The following is a 17,159-nucleotide window of genomic DNA, read 5'->3' as shown; positions in this document are numbered from 1 at the left end:
GTGTGTGTGTGTGTGTGTGTGTGTGTGTGTGTGTGTGCGTGTGTGTGTGTGTGTGTGTGTGTGAAATGAATGGTGTGCAGCTTCGCATAGTCATCAATTGTACGGAAGGCTTTTATTGTCTCTTCGTATGAAAATAGACGGCATTTTGTTCCATAACGAAATGATTTTTTTTCCGGTGTTCGATCTGCTGCCGGTTCATTTGCTTAATATCAATTCACCATTGGTAAGACTACTACTACTACTACTACTACTACTACTACTACTACTACTACTACTACTACTACGTAGCAATAGTAGTTGTTTTACATTGTATTCCAGAGGCGCAACCACGAAAAAACAAACAAACAACGAAACAACCAAAAATAAACCACACACACACGCACACACACACTGACACACATACATACACAATTAAATGAACATACATGCACACATATACACACATATAAAGGAAAAACAGACATGAAAATTTGACAACAGAACAGAAAAAATACACATAAAAAACAAAACAAAACAAAACAAAAAAACAAACAAACAAACAAACAAAACCACCCTAAGGAAATAAAGAAGAATAAAATGTTATCTCGTAATACGATAATAGATAATGAATTATGTTTAATTTTTGTATGTGTTTTATTTACGCATATGTTCAGAATAATAAATAACATATACACACTCATATATATATATATATATATATATATATATATATATATATATATATATATATATATATATATATCACTATGCTGTACATAACCATTCTTTTTTCTTTCTTTCATTTTTTTTAAAAATCAGTGGGAATGGTTTCATACCACTTTTGTAATTTTGATTATATTATCATATAGTAATGCCAAATTGTGTGGAATCAGCTAAACATAATTCATACAGTTTGACAAAACAATCTGTTTTTTCTGTTGCATACATGCTTTTCAATAACTTACTAGATATATTGAACTGAGGTATTTCTTCTCTTATTAATATTTTTTACACTTACAGATATATGATTTTGCAGGAAGCAAAATGAAGTCTTATGTTTTATTTGATTATGATATGAGTATCGTCATTTCCAATGTTATTATCTCACTTAGAGAGAAAGATGAAATGTCTATATATACATTAACATGAATTACTTGTTCCGACTGCTTCCGAAAGGCTGTCGCATTCCCAGATAGCGTGCAAACGTTTTTGAAACGTTTTATTTTGGTTCACGTGGTTTTAGGTGCTTTACTGGTTCTAGGTAAATGTTGAAATGAGTGGTATAGCCGTATGTTTTTTCTCTTAATATCTTTCTTTCTTTTCAGCATGTGTATACAGCTCTCTGAACATAATGTAGTATACAGCCCTCTGCTGAACACAACATAAGTATACAATCCTATGGACACAGCATATGTATACAGCCCTCTGAACACAGCATAAGTATACAATCCTATGGATACAGCATATGTATACAATCCTATGGACACAGCGTAAGTATACAATCCTATGGACACAGCATGTGTATCCAGACCTCGGAACACAGCATCATGTACACAGTCGTCTGATGATAAGATACGCAGCACATGATTCCTCTTGAAATAGTTATGCCTTTGATTAAGCTGTATGATAGTCCCGTAAATGCACCAAAGCCTGAATCAGTTAACGTGACAAGTGTGATGCAATCACCATAAAGGCAGAAATGAGTTATCTCCAGATCAGTAAGCTATCCAATAACTAAATTTATCGATTACAATGTTGACATAAAATTAGAAACGTTCAACATTCGTCCGTCTGTGAGCGTATGAACGATAAACGGAGTACGTTGTACTGATATAGTTTTTTGTGCAGTCGTGTATGTGTGTATTTGTGATCGCGCGCGTTCTTGTGTGTGTGTGTGTGTGTGTGTGTGTGTGTGTGTGTGTGTGTGTGTTGTGTGTGTTGTGTGTGGATGTGTGTGTGTGTGTGTGTGTGTGTGTGTGTGTGTGTGTGTGTGTGTGTGTTCTTTAGTGTTTGCTTTGCATTGCTTTAAATCTTCTGTCTTTATGTTCCTCAGCTCGTGTTCCTCTAGAAAATCAAATGTCGTCTTCCCGGGCCCCGAACTGAATATCAACAGCCCACCACAAACTGAAGAGCTCTGAAACGCTGTCTTCTGTGTTAATGGGAAACAACTTTTGCTTTTCCTAAATTCCTTTACCATTTACACTAGTTATTGCCCATTGAAGGAAAGCTCGCGAATGTGCACACGGATTTGCGTTTCCCTTCCCTTCCAGACAGGTTCTTGTTTGTTGGATCTTTGGCTTAAGAATCAGTGTGACAATGCCTTTTTAAAACTCTTCTTACATAACTCTTCTCACCAATGTCCAGCAAAGGCTGTTGCCGTCATCGTCACATCGTCATTGCTCGTCACGTGTCAGGTCAAGGTGAAGGTGTGTTGTCACCTGTTGCGCATACATGGTCTCACGAACTCCCTGGCCAGGTACACGGTGTGGTGATGGCAGGGAACGCTTCACGTGCAGTCGTGTGGCACATGCTTTCGGGTGGTTACTGGTGAACGAGGTTCACTTTCTATTATTTTGCCAGTGATTTTTTTTTTTTTTTTTTTTTTTTTTTAGCAGCAGAAGAAGTTGTAGCTGTAGTAGCAGTAGCTGTGGTGGAGGTGGTAGTGGAAGTAGTAGTAGGAAAGGGGCGATGCAGGCTTTGAAGCTTTTAAATTGTCCCTTCTTTGTTTCATAACATGTTTTGGTAGAAATTTTGGTCAAGATTCAACGCTTCATTTTCAAGTTTATTTATTCGTCAAAACTTTCTGAGAAGTAGTTGAGAATTCTGTGGAATTGTCCGGTTGATTCTTGAATGAATTAGTAGATAGTGCTAGCTTTAGATGAGATGGCAATTGATAACATACAATTGTAACTCTATCACTGAACCAAAACTTTGTTGTATTGTATTTGAATGTTGGGAAAAAAAAGAGAATGAAATAAAATCCGTCAGTATTTCTTGTGGGGTTGGGTTTCACGGAGCAGAGAAGAACTGACCCAAAATACATCAACATGATCGCTGATAAGTTTATAATTCATGTCTCAATGAGATCGCCAAGTACCCTTCTGCCCTCAAGGGCGAATGATTTTGGATAAGTTGATCGATTATTGTAAGTCATGTGCCTGCATTCATGTACAAGCTTTTTTTTTTTTTTTTTAGATCTTCTGTACACTTTTTGTTTATTGATATGGAGGAAGGTGGCAGAATGGTTAAGACGCTCAGCTGCCAATACAGAGAGTCCGTGAGGGTGTGGGATCGAATCCCGCTCTCGCCCTTTCTCCTAAGTTTGACTGGAAAATCAAACTGAGCGTCTAGTCTTTCGGATGAGACGATAAACCGAGGTCCCGTGTGCAGCACGCACTTGGCGCACTGAAAAAGAACCCATGGCAACGAGAGTGTTGTCCTCTGGCGAAATTACGTAAAATGAAATCCACTTTCATAGGTACACAAATATGTAAGCATGCACTCAAGGCCTGACTAAGCGCGTTGGGTTATGCTGCTGGTCAGGCATCTGCTCAACAGATGTGGTGTAGCGTGTATGGATTTGTCCGAACGCAGTGACGCCTCCTTGAGAAAGTGAAACTGAAACTGATATGGATACTTGTATAGCGCCTATCCTTCGTCGAAGATCAATCTCTAAGCGCTTTACAAACACGAGGTCATTTGCACAACAGGTTAGAGCCGACTGACGGCTGCCATTGGGAGCTAATCATTCACTTCTTGTGTCATTCAATTAGATGTCAGGCACGCACACATACACACTCAGAGAGACATGTAACATTTTTCTATAAAAAAAAATAAAATAAAATAACGCGCCTTTTTATGTTTTATTTACCCCGCCATGTACGCAGCCATACTCCGTTTTCGGAGGTGTGCAAGGTGGGTATATTCTTGTTTCCGTAACCCACCAAACGCTGACATGGATTACAGGATCCTTAACGTGCGTATTTGATCTTCTGCTTGCGTATACACACGAAGGAGGTTCAGGCACAAGCTGGTCTGCACATATGTTGACCTGGGAGATCGGAAAAATCTCCACCCTTTAGTACCCACCAGGCGCCGTTACCGAGATTCGAACCCGGGACCCTCAGATTTAACCACTCGGCAATAAACCCTCTCAATTGCAATGGATTGTCACCTCAGATAGGCGTACCACACAGTTTTTCCATATTCCAAGTGAGATCCAACTGAGCTTTGTAATAGTTTTGCAAAAATATCACGGTCTAAATAAGTAAACGTTCTTTTGACTATTCCAAACATTTTGTTTGCTTTATTTGTGCAGTTCTGAATGTGCAGGTCAAATGTTCACAACAAGGCGAGGACGTTCACTCCGCCAGTCACACAGAGGAGTCTCAAACATCCTCAGTGTTTGTACACCACACACACACACACACACACACACACACACACCTTACATTTCACATTCATGGGAATTATATTGTCCATTTCTTATTGTGTCTTATTCCACCCTAATTCTATTTCTCTTCCTCCTTTTCTCTCTGTGCGTCTGTCTCTGTCTGTCTGTTCTCTGAAATATTTCACACCATGTGAGTGGTGGTGGTGGTGGTGAGAGTACATCATTCTGTTAATGTACTGAAAGCAACGGTTTGGATATTGCCTCACGACCACTGGCTTGATCGTTCTTTATGGTTGGTATTTAAAAAATAAAATCTTTATTTCATTTCATTTTATTTTATCGCTTTCGTTCCATTTCGCAAGGCTGGTTTTTATTCCCGTTTTTATTCTTCGCCTCTCGAAACATCCAAATCATCTCAGCAGATCAAAATGGCGCCCCGCAGGTAAACCGGAACTGCAGTTGCCCATGCGGGCCCCGATGGCTCAGTGGGTTTAACGATCGGACCATGTCCTTGTGGAAGGGACACCGGAGCTGGGAAGCGCTGGGCTCTGGGCGGCCTGTGGCTAATGGCTACAGGTATTTTGCATTAACCAAACGATGGCCTCTCCTCCTTTCCTCCCGGCCAGGGAGGCGGAAGAGTGTGGCAGAACCTTTGACAATCTCCCCATCACGCCCCGCGGGCATAGCTGGCAGTGCACAGTGCAGAGAGAAGTCTGTGTCACCGTGGTGACGGGCTGTGAAGAGAGAAGAGTGAAGTCTGTGTCACCATGGTGACGGGCTGTGAAGAGTGAAGTCTGTGTCACCATGGTGACGGGTTGTGAAGAGTGAAGTCTGTGTCACCATAGTGACGGGCTGTGAAGAGTGAAGAGAGAAGTCTGTGTCACCATAGTGACGGGCTGTGAAGAGAGAAGAGTGAAGTCTGTATCACCATGATGACGGGTTGTGAAGAGTGAAGAGTGAAGTCTGTGTCACCGTGGTGACGGGCTGTGAAGAGAGAAGAAAGAAGTCTGTGTCACCATGGTGACGGGCTGTGAAGAGTGAAGAGTGAAGTCTGTGTCACCGGTGTGACGGGCTGTGAAGAGAGAAGAAAGAAGTCTGTGTCACCGTGGTGACGGGCTGTGAAGAGAGAAGAGTGAAGTCTGTGTCACCATGGTGACGGGCTGTGAAGAGAGAAGAGAGAAGTCTATGTCACCGTGGTGACGGGCTGTGAAGAGAGAAGAGTGAAGCCTGTGTCACCATGGTGACGGGCTGTGAAGAGTGAAGTCTGTGTCACCATGGTGACGGGCTGTGAAGAGAGAAGAGTGAAGTCTGTGTCACCAATGTGACGGGCTGTGCAGAGTGAAGAGAGAAGTCTGTGTCACCATGGTGACGGGCTGTGAAGAGAGAAGAGTGAAGTCTGTGTCACCATGGTGACGGGCTGTGAAGAGTGAAGTCTGTGTCACCATGGTGACGGGCTGTGCAAAGTGAAGAGAGGTCTGTGTCACCATGGTGACGGGCTGTGAAGAGAGAAGAGTGAAGTCTGTGTCACCATGGTGACGGGCTGTGCAGAGTGAAGAGAGAAGTCTGTGTCACCATGGTGACGGGCTGTGAAGAGAGAAGAGTGAAGTCTGTGTCACCATGGTGACGGGCTGTGAAGAGAGAAGAGTGAAGTCTGTGTCACCATGGTGACGGGCTGTGAAGACTGAAGAGTGAAGTCTGTGTCACCATGGTGACGGGCTGTGAAGAGTTAAGAGTGAAGTCTGTGTCACCGTGGTGACGGGCTGTGAAGAGTGAAGTCTGTGCCACCATGGTGACGGGCTGTGAAGAGAGAAGAGAAGTCTGTGTCACCATGGTGACGGGCTGTGAAGAGTTAAGAGTGAAGTCTGTGTCACCGTGGTGACGGGCTGTGAAGAGTGAAGTCTGTGCCACCATGGTGACGGGCTGTGAAGAGAGAAGAGAGAAGTCTGTGTCACCATGGTGACGGGCTGTGAAGAGTGAAGAGTGAAGTCTGTGTCACCATGGTGACGGGCTGTGAAGAGAGAAGAGTGAAGTCTGTGTCACCATGGTGAAGGGCTGTGAAGAGAGAAGTCTGTGTCACCATGCTGACGGGCTGTGAAGAGTGAAGTCTGTGTCACCATGGTGACGGGCTGTGAAGAGTGAAGAGTGAAGTCTGTGTCACCATGGTGACGGGCTGTGAAGAGTGAAGAGTGAAGTCTGTGTCACCATGGTGACGGGCTGTGAAGAGTGAAGTCTGTGTCACCGTGGTGACGGGCTGTGAAGAGAGAAGAGTGAAGTCTGTGTCACCATGGTGACGGGCTGTGAAGAGTGAAGTCTGTGTCACCGTGGTGACGGGCTGTGAAGAGAGAAGAGTGAAGTCTGTGTCACCGTGGTGACGGGCTGTGAAGTGTGAAGTGGAGTTGTGGCAGTGGTGTCGTTTGAGAGAGAGAGAGGGAGAGAGAGAGAGAGATTTCAAAGTATATCCCACATATCAAGCACTTTATTGTGAGTCTCCGCCATCCCATAACTCTGTCATCCTCACACACACCCTTTTTTGTGTGTGCAAATTAAAATTAAAAAAAAGAAAAGAAAAAAAAAAGACAGAAAAAAACACACTTGTGAGTGGTGCTTCGGGCAGCTCGTACGAAGTAAAGGCCTGATAAGATACTGAAACATGATTTTTTTTTTCATCCTCCGAAAACCGGGTAAGTTCATTTAGGTCACTAATACATCAATGTATTTTTCATCCTCAGAAAAACAGGTAAAATCATTTAGGTCACTGATACATCAATGTATTTTTCATCCTCAGAAAACCGGATGAGATCATTTAGGTCACTAAAACATCAATGTATTTTTCATCCTCAAAATGTTGATCAGCGTTGAACGCGATAATGACTCACGTAGATACACACTACAGGTCGAACGCTCTGTCAACTTCCTTGTAAAACGCAGTTACGTAACTACCCAAGACGAGTATTATAATTAGAATTCGGATATCACACGTATTCTCTTTAAATCATGAATTACATAATTATACACACTATGCATGTTCTGCTTACCCTTATGGACAGATGATTTTGATTCTGAGGATAAATCTGTTCCTCGTTGGAACATTTTCTGGAAATCATGTCTCCTCTGTCTTCTGCTCGTAAGCGATCAGCAGAGAAAAAGCGGATCTTTCTGTGTCCTGCACAGATACACTACAATGGCGTTGTTTTGAACTACAATTTCATTACCGTCTGCTGATTGGTGGTCATTTATTTCTCCCTGCCCCGTCCGCCCCCCCCCCCCGACCCCCCCCAGAACCTCCCCCCCTCCCCCGCCCCCATACTGTCCTGCATTTCTTTCCTTCAGTGAAACAGAAATCACAAACTGTCACTCATATTTCCTCCCATAACGCACACTTGTTCACACTTGTGCATGAAATCTAACAGACTGAGGGAAATAGAAAAGAATGTTAAAATGAGAAGAAAAAAAAGGATTTGCATGTAGACTGTCCAAGTGGTCACCTGTATCAGTATCAACTTCAACACACTTTAAAGCTTAGAACAAACATGGTTAAATATCGTCATTCTTTAGACTTTTTAAAAGCATCGAAATAATGACATTATCTGCGCATTTACATAGTACAAACAACACAGACTGTGTGGAGATGGAAGGAAAGGAAACCACACATACAATCCACAATATGTGAGTCCCAGTTTCCATGACAATTGTATGGATGGAAAGGAAACCACAGAAACAGTCCAGTTTCCATGGCAAGTGTATGGATAGAAAAGAAAACCACATGAACAGCCTACTTTCCTTGACAAGTATGTGGAAAGAAAGGAAACCAAACCACATAAACAGTTTAGTTTCCTTGACAATTGTATGGAAAGAAAGGACACCACACAGTCTAGTTTCCATGATAGTTGTATTGAAAGAAAGAATACCACACATACAGTCCACACACTTTCTCAGACCCAGTGCAAATGACAAGCGCGCAGTGCGTGCTTCCGGAAGGGACAAGGAGCGGGAGAGAACGGGAATTCCCACGGGTAACTCCACGAAAACCAAACATGAAATGACACAAAGAATCATTCAACTCTTAACAAGGAACGGAGGGGAACGCAGGGAAAAAGATAAGGAAGGGGGGTGGAGAGGAAGGGCTAGCAGCAGGTCCCCCCCCAGCAGCAGCCCGGCCCAGAGGTGGCAGGTTGGCCAGTGGTGAGTGTTGACAGGCGGGGGGCAGGACACGGATTGGCAATTTAACTGGTCCACATAAAAAGAGAAAAGGACGGCTGTTACCTGGGCTCACCTTGGTAGGGTGGGAGGTGGGGGGTGCGGTGGGGGTCAGGGGGGCAGTGTGGGGAGGGGGGGGGGGGGCGCCGGGGGCGGGGGAGACATGAAGGAGAGACGTGAAGAAGAGACATGAAGGAGAGGAGAGACATGGAGGAGAGACATAAAGGAGAGGAGAGACATGAAGGAGAGACGGGAAGGAGAGGAGAGACATGAAGGGGATACATGAAGGAGAGGAGAGAGACATGGACGAGAGATGAGGAGGAGAGACGGGAAGGAGAGACATGGAGAGACGTGGAGGAGAGACATGAATGAGATACATGAAGGAGAGGAGAGAGACATGAAGGAGATACATGAAGGAGAAGAGAGACATGAAGGAGAGGAGAGAGACATGGACGAGAGATGTGGAGGAGAGACGGGAAGGAGAGACATGAAGAGACGTGGAGGAGAGACATGAAGGAGATACATGAAGGAGAGGAGAGACATGAAGGAGATACATGAAGGAGAAGAGAGACATGAAGGAGAGGAGAGAGACAGGGACGAGAGACGTGGAGGAGAGACGAGAAGGAGAGACATGGAGAGACGTGGAGGAGAGACATGAAGGAGAGACATGAAGGAGAGGAGAGAGATGAAGGAGATACATAAGGAGAGGAGAGACATGAAGGAGAAACGTGAAGGAGAGACGTGAAGGAAAGACATGAAGGTGTGACGTGAAGGAGAGACGTGGAGGAGAAATGTGGAGGAGAGACGTGGACAGGAGAGACATGAAGGAAAGGAGAGACATAAAGGAGAGGACAGACGTGAAGGAGAGACGTGAAGTAAAGGCGAGACGTCAAGGAGAGAAATGAAGGAGAAACGTGAAGGAGAGGAGAGACATGAAGGAAAGGAGAGACATGAAGGAAAGAGAGACATGAAAGAGAGACATGAAGGAGAGGAGAGACATGAAGGAGAATGAAGGAGAGACATGAAGGAAAGGAGAGACATGAAAGAGAGGAGAGACATGAGGGAGAATGAAGGAGAGACGTGAAGGAGAGACATGAAGGAGAGACGTGAAGGAGAGATGTGAAGGAGAGGACAGACGTGAAGGAGAGACATGAAGGAGAAACGTGAAGGAGAGGAGAGACATGAAGGAGAGACGTGAAGGTATCAGTATCAGTATCAGTAGCTCAAGGAGGCGTCACTGGCGTTCGGTCAAATCCATATACGCTACACCACATCTGCCAAGCAGATGCCTGACCAGCAGCGTAACCCAACGCGAAGGAGAGACGTGCAGGAGAGGAGAGACAGTGCCGTCATGGCAGCAAGGGCGAGGTGCAGGCAGTGTGTGCAGGTGCAGGTGTTTGTTCTCCGCATCACCTGGATGTAGCAGTCAACAGTGCGGCACACCTGCATGTAGCAGTCAACAGTGCGGCACACCTGGATGTACCAGTCAACAGTGCGGCACACCTGGATGTAGCAGTCAACAGTACGGCACACCTGGATGTAACAGTCAACAGTACAGGACACCTGGATGTACACGTCAACGGTGTGGCACACCTGGATGTACCAGTCAACAGTGCGGCACACTGGATGTACCAGTCAACAGTGCGGGACACCTAGATGTACCAGTCAACAGGGTGGCACACCTGGATGTACCAGTCAACAGTACGGCACACCTGGATGAACCGGTCAACAGTACGGCACACCTAGATGTACCAGTCAACAGTGTGGCACACCTGGATGTACCAGTCAACAGTACGGCACACCTTGATGAACCAATCAACAGTACGGCACACCTTGATGAACCAGTCAACAATAAGGCACACCTTGATGAACCAGTCAACAGTACGGCACACCTTGATGAACCAGTCAACAGTACGGCACACTGGATGTACCAGTCAGCGGCACAGTGTGGAAAACCGGTGCCCGGAACTAAACCTTTGCTTGTCACTTATTTATCATCATTGTTGTCTTATTTATTTATTTATTTATCATTATTATTGTTATTATTATTATTATTATTATTATTATTATATTATTATCATTACTACTACCTTTTGTTTATATTGTAATTATTATTCATTTATTTATTTATTTATGTAAGCTTATCTATTATTTATTCACCTTTTTTTTTCTTCTTCTTCTTTTTTTCTCAAGGACTGACTAAGCGGTGTTGGGTTACGCTGCTGGTCAGGCATCTGCTTGGCAGATGTGGTGTAGCGTATATGGATTTGTCCGAACGCAGTGACGCCTCCTTGAGCTACTGAAACTGAAACTGAAACTGAATTGTCACCTTTAAACGCAGCTTGAAATCCGGAGGACCCTCCTTCAGTAGTTCACTCGACTGGTAGATCATCATGTGGAAGGCATATTCACCTCCAGAGTAAAACTGGCTAAATCGACACCACCTTTGTTGTCATTGCTTTCAATTCCGGATTACACAAGACGTTTTTTTTTTATGAACTGTGCATCTGGCACTTACCCTCCCGTCCGTTGTCCGCGCCTTTCCTTTTTTAACCCCTCTCCCTCCAGCCTTCCCTCCCTCTGTGTGTGTGTGTGTGTGTGTGTGTGTGAGGACAGAAGTCTCGGGAGTCCATCTGGTAACGTTGTGTCACATTGTGATCAGTGCGATCTTCATACCATCCTTCAGGAAACAGAATACAGATATGTTTCACTTTCTGTAGTCCTTCGTAGCAAACACGAGGCAAAATAACCGGGCCCCCACATCCTTCCCTCGTCCCCCCCACTCCTCCCTCCTAAAAAGGAAAGAAAAAAACGACAAAACAATACAAAAGTGGTATGAGCCAAAACAAGAAAGAATAACAGCAAAGCGAAACAAACACAATAACATAAGATAAAAAGGAAATGGAGCCAAACAAAACTGAATCAAATCAAATGGAAACAAACAACACCCCCTCTTTCCCATTCCTCCATTATTTTTAGGAGCGTCGGCAACGAGGAATGGCGTGATTAGAATCCGCCAATCAGCTTTCTCGGCCTTTGCAGCCAACGGTCCTGAGTCGCCGTGTGTGATTGGACGGCGTGAATGGGATCGTTGTTTCCTGTTGATTAGAATGCAGAAACTTGCAAGAGAAAATTGAGCACAAGAACTTCATCGACAGAAAAAGCAAAGAAAGAAATATCAAGAAACCCACAAACAAATGAACAGACAAACAAACAAATATAATCGGAATTCAAGCCACTTATTTGCCAGTCACCTCTCTGTCTTTCTCTGTATCTGTCTGTCTGCCTGTCTGTCTGTATTTCTCTCATTTGAAATAGGTACATTAGAAATAAGACACAGAACTGCTTCTGTTTTTGATGAAGATATGATGTATATAAAAGCGAGATATCAATTGTAAAATAATAGTGAAGAATAAAAACAAGTTGATCATAGTTCAGTGTTTACGGGTCATTGACTTGTATACTTGAGCTCTTGACTCTCTTTCTTTCTCTCTCTCTCTCACTGCATCTCTGTCTGTCTGTCTGTCTCTGTCTCTGTGTCTGCCCCCCCCTCCCCCCCCCCAACAAACTGGATGAGTTAATCATGGTGCCATATAATTTTGTCGGCGGAGACATGTTTTCACGAAGGATGGTGATGTACGACGTCTGCTGTTTTGCCGGGAGAGGCCATTTGTGGGGGAGGGGTGATGGGGTTTTCGCTTCGTCGCTTTCAGGTTGGCGCCTATTCATCTGGCTGAGTTTGATCCATGTTTGTTAATGCGCTGTTTTTCTTCCATCCTCAGTGGTCTGTGCGTCTGTCTGAGTGTATGTTTGTCAGTCCGTATGTCTTACTCTCTGTCTGTCTCCCTGTCTGTCTGAGTGTATAGACGTCTGTCAGTGAGTCTGCCTGTATATCTGTCTGTCTGTCTGTTTGTCTAACTCTCTGTCTGTCTCTCTGTATGTATTAGCGTATGTCTGTCAGTGAGTCTACCTGTCTGTCTCTCTGTCTGTCTGTCTGTCTGACTCTCTGTCTGTCTGTCCGTGTATGTTTGTAAGTTTTTCTGTCTGTCTTTCTGTCTGCCTGTCTGTCTGACTGCGTGTATGTCTGTCAGTTTTTCTGTCTGTCTCTCTGACTGTCTGTCTGTCTCAGAGTATGTCTGTCAGTGATGTCAGTCTGTTTGCATCTCTGTCTGTCTCACAGGAGGAAGGTGGCAGAATGCTGAAAACGCTCAGCTGCCAATACAGAGTTCGTGAGGGTGTGGGTTCAAATCTCGCTCTCGCCCTTTCTCCCAAGTTTGACTGGAAAATCAAACTGCACTGGGTGCACTGTAAAAGAACCCACGACAACGAGAGTGTTGTCCTCTGGCAAAATTATGTAGAAGAAATCGACTCTGATATGTATACAAATACACACGCGTGCACTCCAGGCCTGACAAAGCGCGTTGGGTTATGCTGCTTGTCAGTTATCTGCCCAGCAGATAAGGTGTGGCACATATAGATTTGTCCGAACGCAGTGACGCCTCTTTGAGAAATTGAAACTGAAACTGCCTGTCTGAGCATCTCTGTGTCTATCTGAGTGTATGTAGAGTCTGACGGTATGTCTCTGGGTGAGTGTCTGTGTGAGTGTTTCTCAGTTTGAGTGTCTGTCCATCTGTCTGTCTGACACTCCCTCCTCCTCTCATTATTGTCCTTTACATTTTCTTTATGAGTGTTTAAACTTTTGACTCTGTCTGTCTGTCTGCCTCCGCCCGCCTGCCTGTCTGTCTGTCTCTCTCTGTGTATCTGTCTGTCTGTCTATCTGTCTCACTTTTCTCTTTGTCTTTCACTCTTGACAGTTCTCAGTCGTGGAAGATTTCCACCTGGAGCATGCCACGAGTTTCGGACAACGTGTACTGAGCTATAATGTACAGGTTCTGTCACAGTTCTCAAGTAAATTTCTGTTTACTGGCGATCAACCGACTGGTGACCACTGTTCACAGTTGTCATGGGAGTGATTGAAGGGAAGACGCGTCTGTCTGCCTCTTTATCCCCCGTCTGTCTGTCTGTCTGTCTGTGTGTTCCAGACTCTCCGTCCGTCCCTATCTCACCCCCCCCCCTCTTCCCCCTGTTCGCCCCCCCCCCCCCCCCCCCCCCCCCTGTCCCCCAAGCCCTCTCATTTCACATGCACTGGGGTAAACCAAAACTGCACGCACATGGAAGGTAGCCAGGGGGCACGGTCCTTATGCAGCAAAAGCCCCTCCCTCACTGATGCCCACATCACCCGGCGGCCTTTCTCCACGCAGCGCGAGGGGCGGACAGCGAGGGCAGTTAAATGACCGTCTTGGCTGACAACCCCTGAAGACTGCAAGGGGCGGACAGCCAGAGCAGCTAAATGACCGTCCAGGCTGACAACCCCTGAACACAGCTTACTGCACTGAGCAAGCCTGGGGGATGGGGGAGGAGGGAGAGAGGGGGGAGTGGGGGCGGTGGGAAGGGAGGTAAGTGGCAGGGGAGGGATGGTGGAAGGGGGAGGTAAGTGGCATGGCAGAGATGGCGGGAAGGGGCCTGGGGGGCGTGGTGGCCCCACCCTTCACCGTGTGCTTCAATGGCGGGGTTCCATTACCGGGGGAAGGGTCACGCGACGTGTCTAAACTTTCCGGACGGGAACGCACAGCTGCCGAGCAGTGGCGGCACGAGTTCGCAAACAAAATTAAGGCATGTGGAAACTCACGTGCACACACACGTGCGCGCGCACACACACACACACACACACACACACACACACACACACACACACGACAAAAAGAAAACAACACAAAACGAAACAAAACAAGGAACACACAGCGGAGCACGCATTCGTGGTCATGACACCCCACCTCTCCCCTCCAAACACACTGATTCAGCACGCCCACACACACGCACGTACACACACAAACACAAACACACACACACACACATACACACACACACACACACACACACACACATTCAAATAATCAATATTACCAATGTTGTGTAAACACAAAGAATGCAGCTAATCCCAAACATTTTCTAAATTCGAAACCAGCAGCACATTCAAGACAAATTACAAGTACAATGTATAGACTTCGTTTAAATGCCTTTCGTACAAAATTTTATAAAAATATAAAATGTATATGCAGTAAGCAAATAACTGTAAGCGATCTACTCATTCATTGTCCGAGCATAAGACAGTTACTTCCAAAAGATGTAGTTGATGACTTTTCTTCCAATATTTCATTAGCCACTGAAAAGATTTTGAATGATTATTCATTGCTTAGAATGTTTTCAGAAATTTTAAACTCCAGTCCAGTTGGTATCCTCCTTTGATGTATTATATCTAATACTGTTATTTATATTTACATTTTTGTAGGTTAATACTTGTTGATATGCATATACATATTCTCCTTCCCATGACAACTCATTCAATACACACCACAACCTCTGTAGACTTTTTCTTATAATATACTTTTCCTCTGATACATTACATGAACTTTTTTTTTCTTTTCTTTTTTAACACTAATATTCACATGCACTCCCTTTCCTTTATACACTACTTTACTCCTTTCCGTCTTATAGTCAATAGACGTTAAACTGAAGAAAACTCTCTCTAAACTCTCTCTCTCTCTCTCTCTCTCTCTCTCTCTCTCTCTCTCTCTCTCTGTCTCTCTTTCTCAAACACGTGTACATAATGTCTCTCAGTTGATAGTTTCATCTTGCTGAGCAACATTTTGTGATAAAGCTTTCACAACATTGAGCGAGAGAGTGCGCGCGTGCGAGATACGGATATGGATGATTTATTCATTTGGCCATCGTCCCCATGAAGGGGTAAAAATACATTTGTTGAGTCGCAGTTGTTTGAATAAACACGAGAAAACCAAAATTACACAAAAGACAGATAGATTAGCAAAGTATATCACGAGGTTGCAATTTCTCTAAATTTAAATGCTTTATGCAGGAAAATGGAAAAATTCCATTCATCGTTTTACGGTTCAATTAGCACAACACGAATGTACAAGGTTGTCGGTAATTGATATTTAGGGGGGGGAGAGGGAGGTGAGGGGGGGGGGCGTGCAAGAGAGAGAGAGAGAGAGAGAGAGAGAGAGAGAGTTTATGTCCATGTGAGCAGTTAAAATGATTCATACTTTTGAGTTTATTTCACGTGCAAAATATCATTCATGAAGGATGGATGTGCTGCAACTTGATATCATTTTACAAAGTGAGTTCTCCTACCTTTCCTTGGATTACCAGTAGCTGTAATTTCGTCAGTTCTTAGTTATCTGGAAAGAGGGGAGGGAACAGCATCGTGTGTGGGCCTCAGTCATCTTGATTGGGGATTATTTTCTCTCCTTGCACGAGTTGTGCCAGTGAACCCCTCACTTCCCCGTTCCCTTCCACATATTCCGACACGTTCCCTGTCTTTGATAAAGGACTTGAAAGAACCTGATGCCCAGACTGAAGTGGTGATGGGACCCTACCCAACCGGTCACATAATCCCCATAATTCGGAATCGTACTGTAGGACTGGTTAAACTTGTCACAAATAGTTTAAAAAAAAACAACCACACACAAAGAAATGTTATTAATAATAAGAAGCTTCCGCATAAGACACAACAATGCATTGTTTGCCCTCTAAGCAAGAGCTTTGCAAACTGCAGAGAAACTCAAACGTGTAGAAAAAAAAATCCCTTCGTACTTATAAATATTAACTATAGACAGTATTACAACATTATAGACCCGTCTCTCCCGCCCTTTTGATTACCCCCCCCCCCCCCCCACACACACCAGTCCTTTCTAAATACAATTTTATTCTTTTTATTCATGTTTATCTTCAATTGAAGTGAAGAAGGAGCAATATGCAGACTGTTTAATTGACGCTGTATTCTAGCACCTATCTCTGATAACAGAACAACACTATCAGCCAACAGGAGGATAAATAATTCAAAAGCATCACATAAAAAAGTACCACCATGCCTTCCTTTATTGATTACTTGCAATGCTGACTCATTTATAGAAATAGAAAACAACACAGGGCTACATACGTCTCCCTGTTTAACTCCTGCTGTACATTTATTACATCCTGTACTTTTTGCACCATACCTTACCCCACCTTTAATATTTTCTTACATGCTTTCAATGCATCTGTATCTTTTATTCCTTTTTTCATCAAAATAGGCCAGAGTAAATTTCTGTTCACAGAATCAAAAGCTTTTTTCAAAATATATGAAAGCAACATGTTTGCGGTAATGGGCAAGTGCAAATAGGGTTAACATATGATCCACAGTTGAATATCCTTTCTTAAAACCTGCTCGGAACTCTCCAGTAATATCATTTTCTTCTATCTACTCTTGCTATCTACTGTTAATAATAGAACTAAAGATGAGAGAGAGCGAGAGAGCGAGAGAGTGGGAACACGATCTGTTGCTCCCTTGAGCGCGTGCGAATGTACACACACACACACACACACACACACACACACATAGACAGAGCACACACACACACACACACACACACACACACACACACACACTAAAATGACACACGGAACACCTTTTCATCCTTCCACAGTTTCATCAAAACAACACGGAAGGTTCCCTGTTAGATCTGCCTGACAT

This window comes from Babylonia areolata, chromosome 13 (assembly GCF_041734735.1).
Source record: "Babylonia areolata isolate BAREFJ2019XMU chromosome 13, ASM4173473v1, whole genome shotgun sequence".
Lineage (NCBI taxonomy): Eukaryota > Metazoa > Mollusca > Gastropoda > Neogastropoda > Buccinidae > Babylonia > Babylonia areolata.
Note: the sequence above shows the minus strand (reverse complement) of the source record.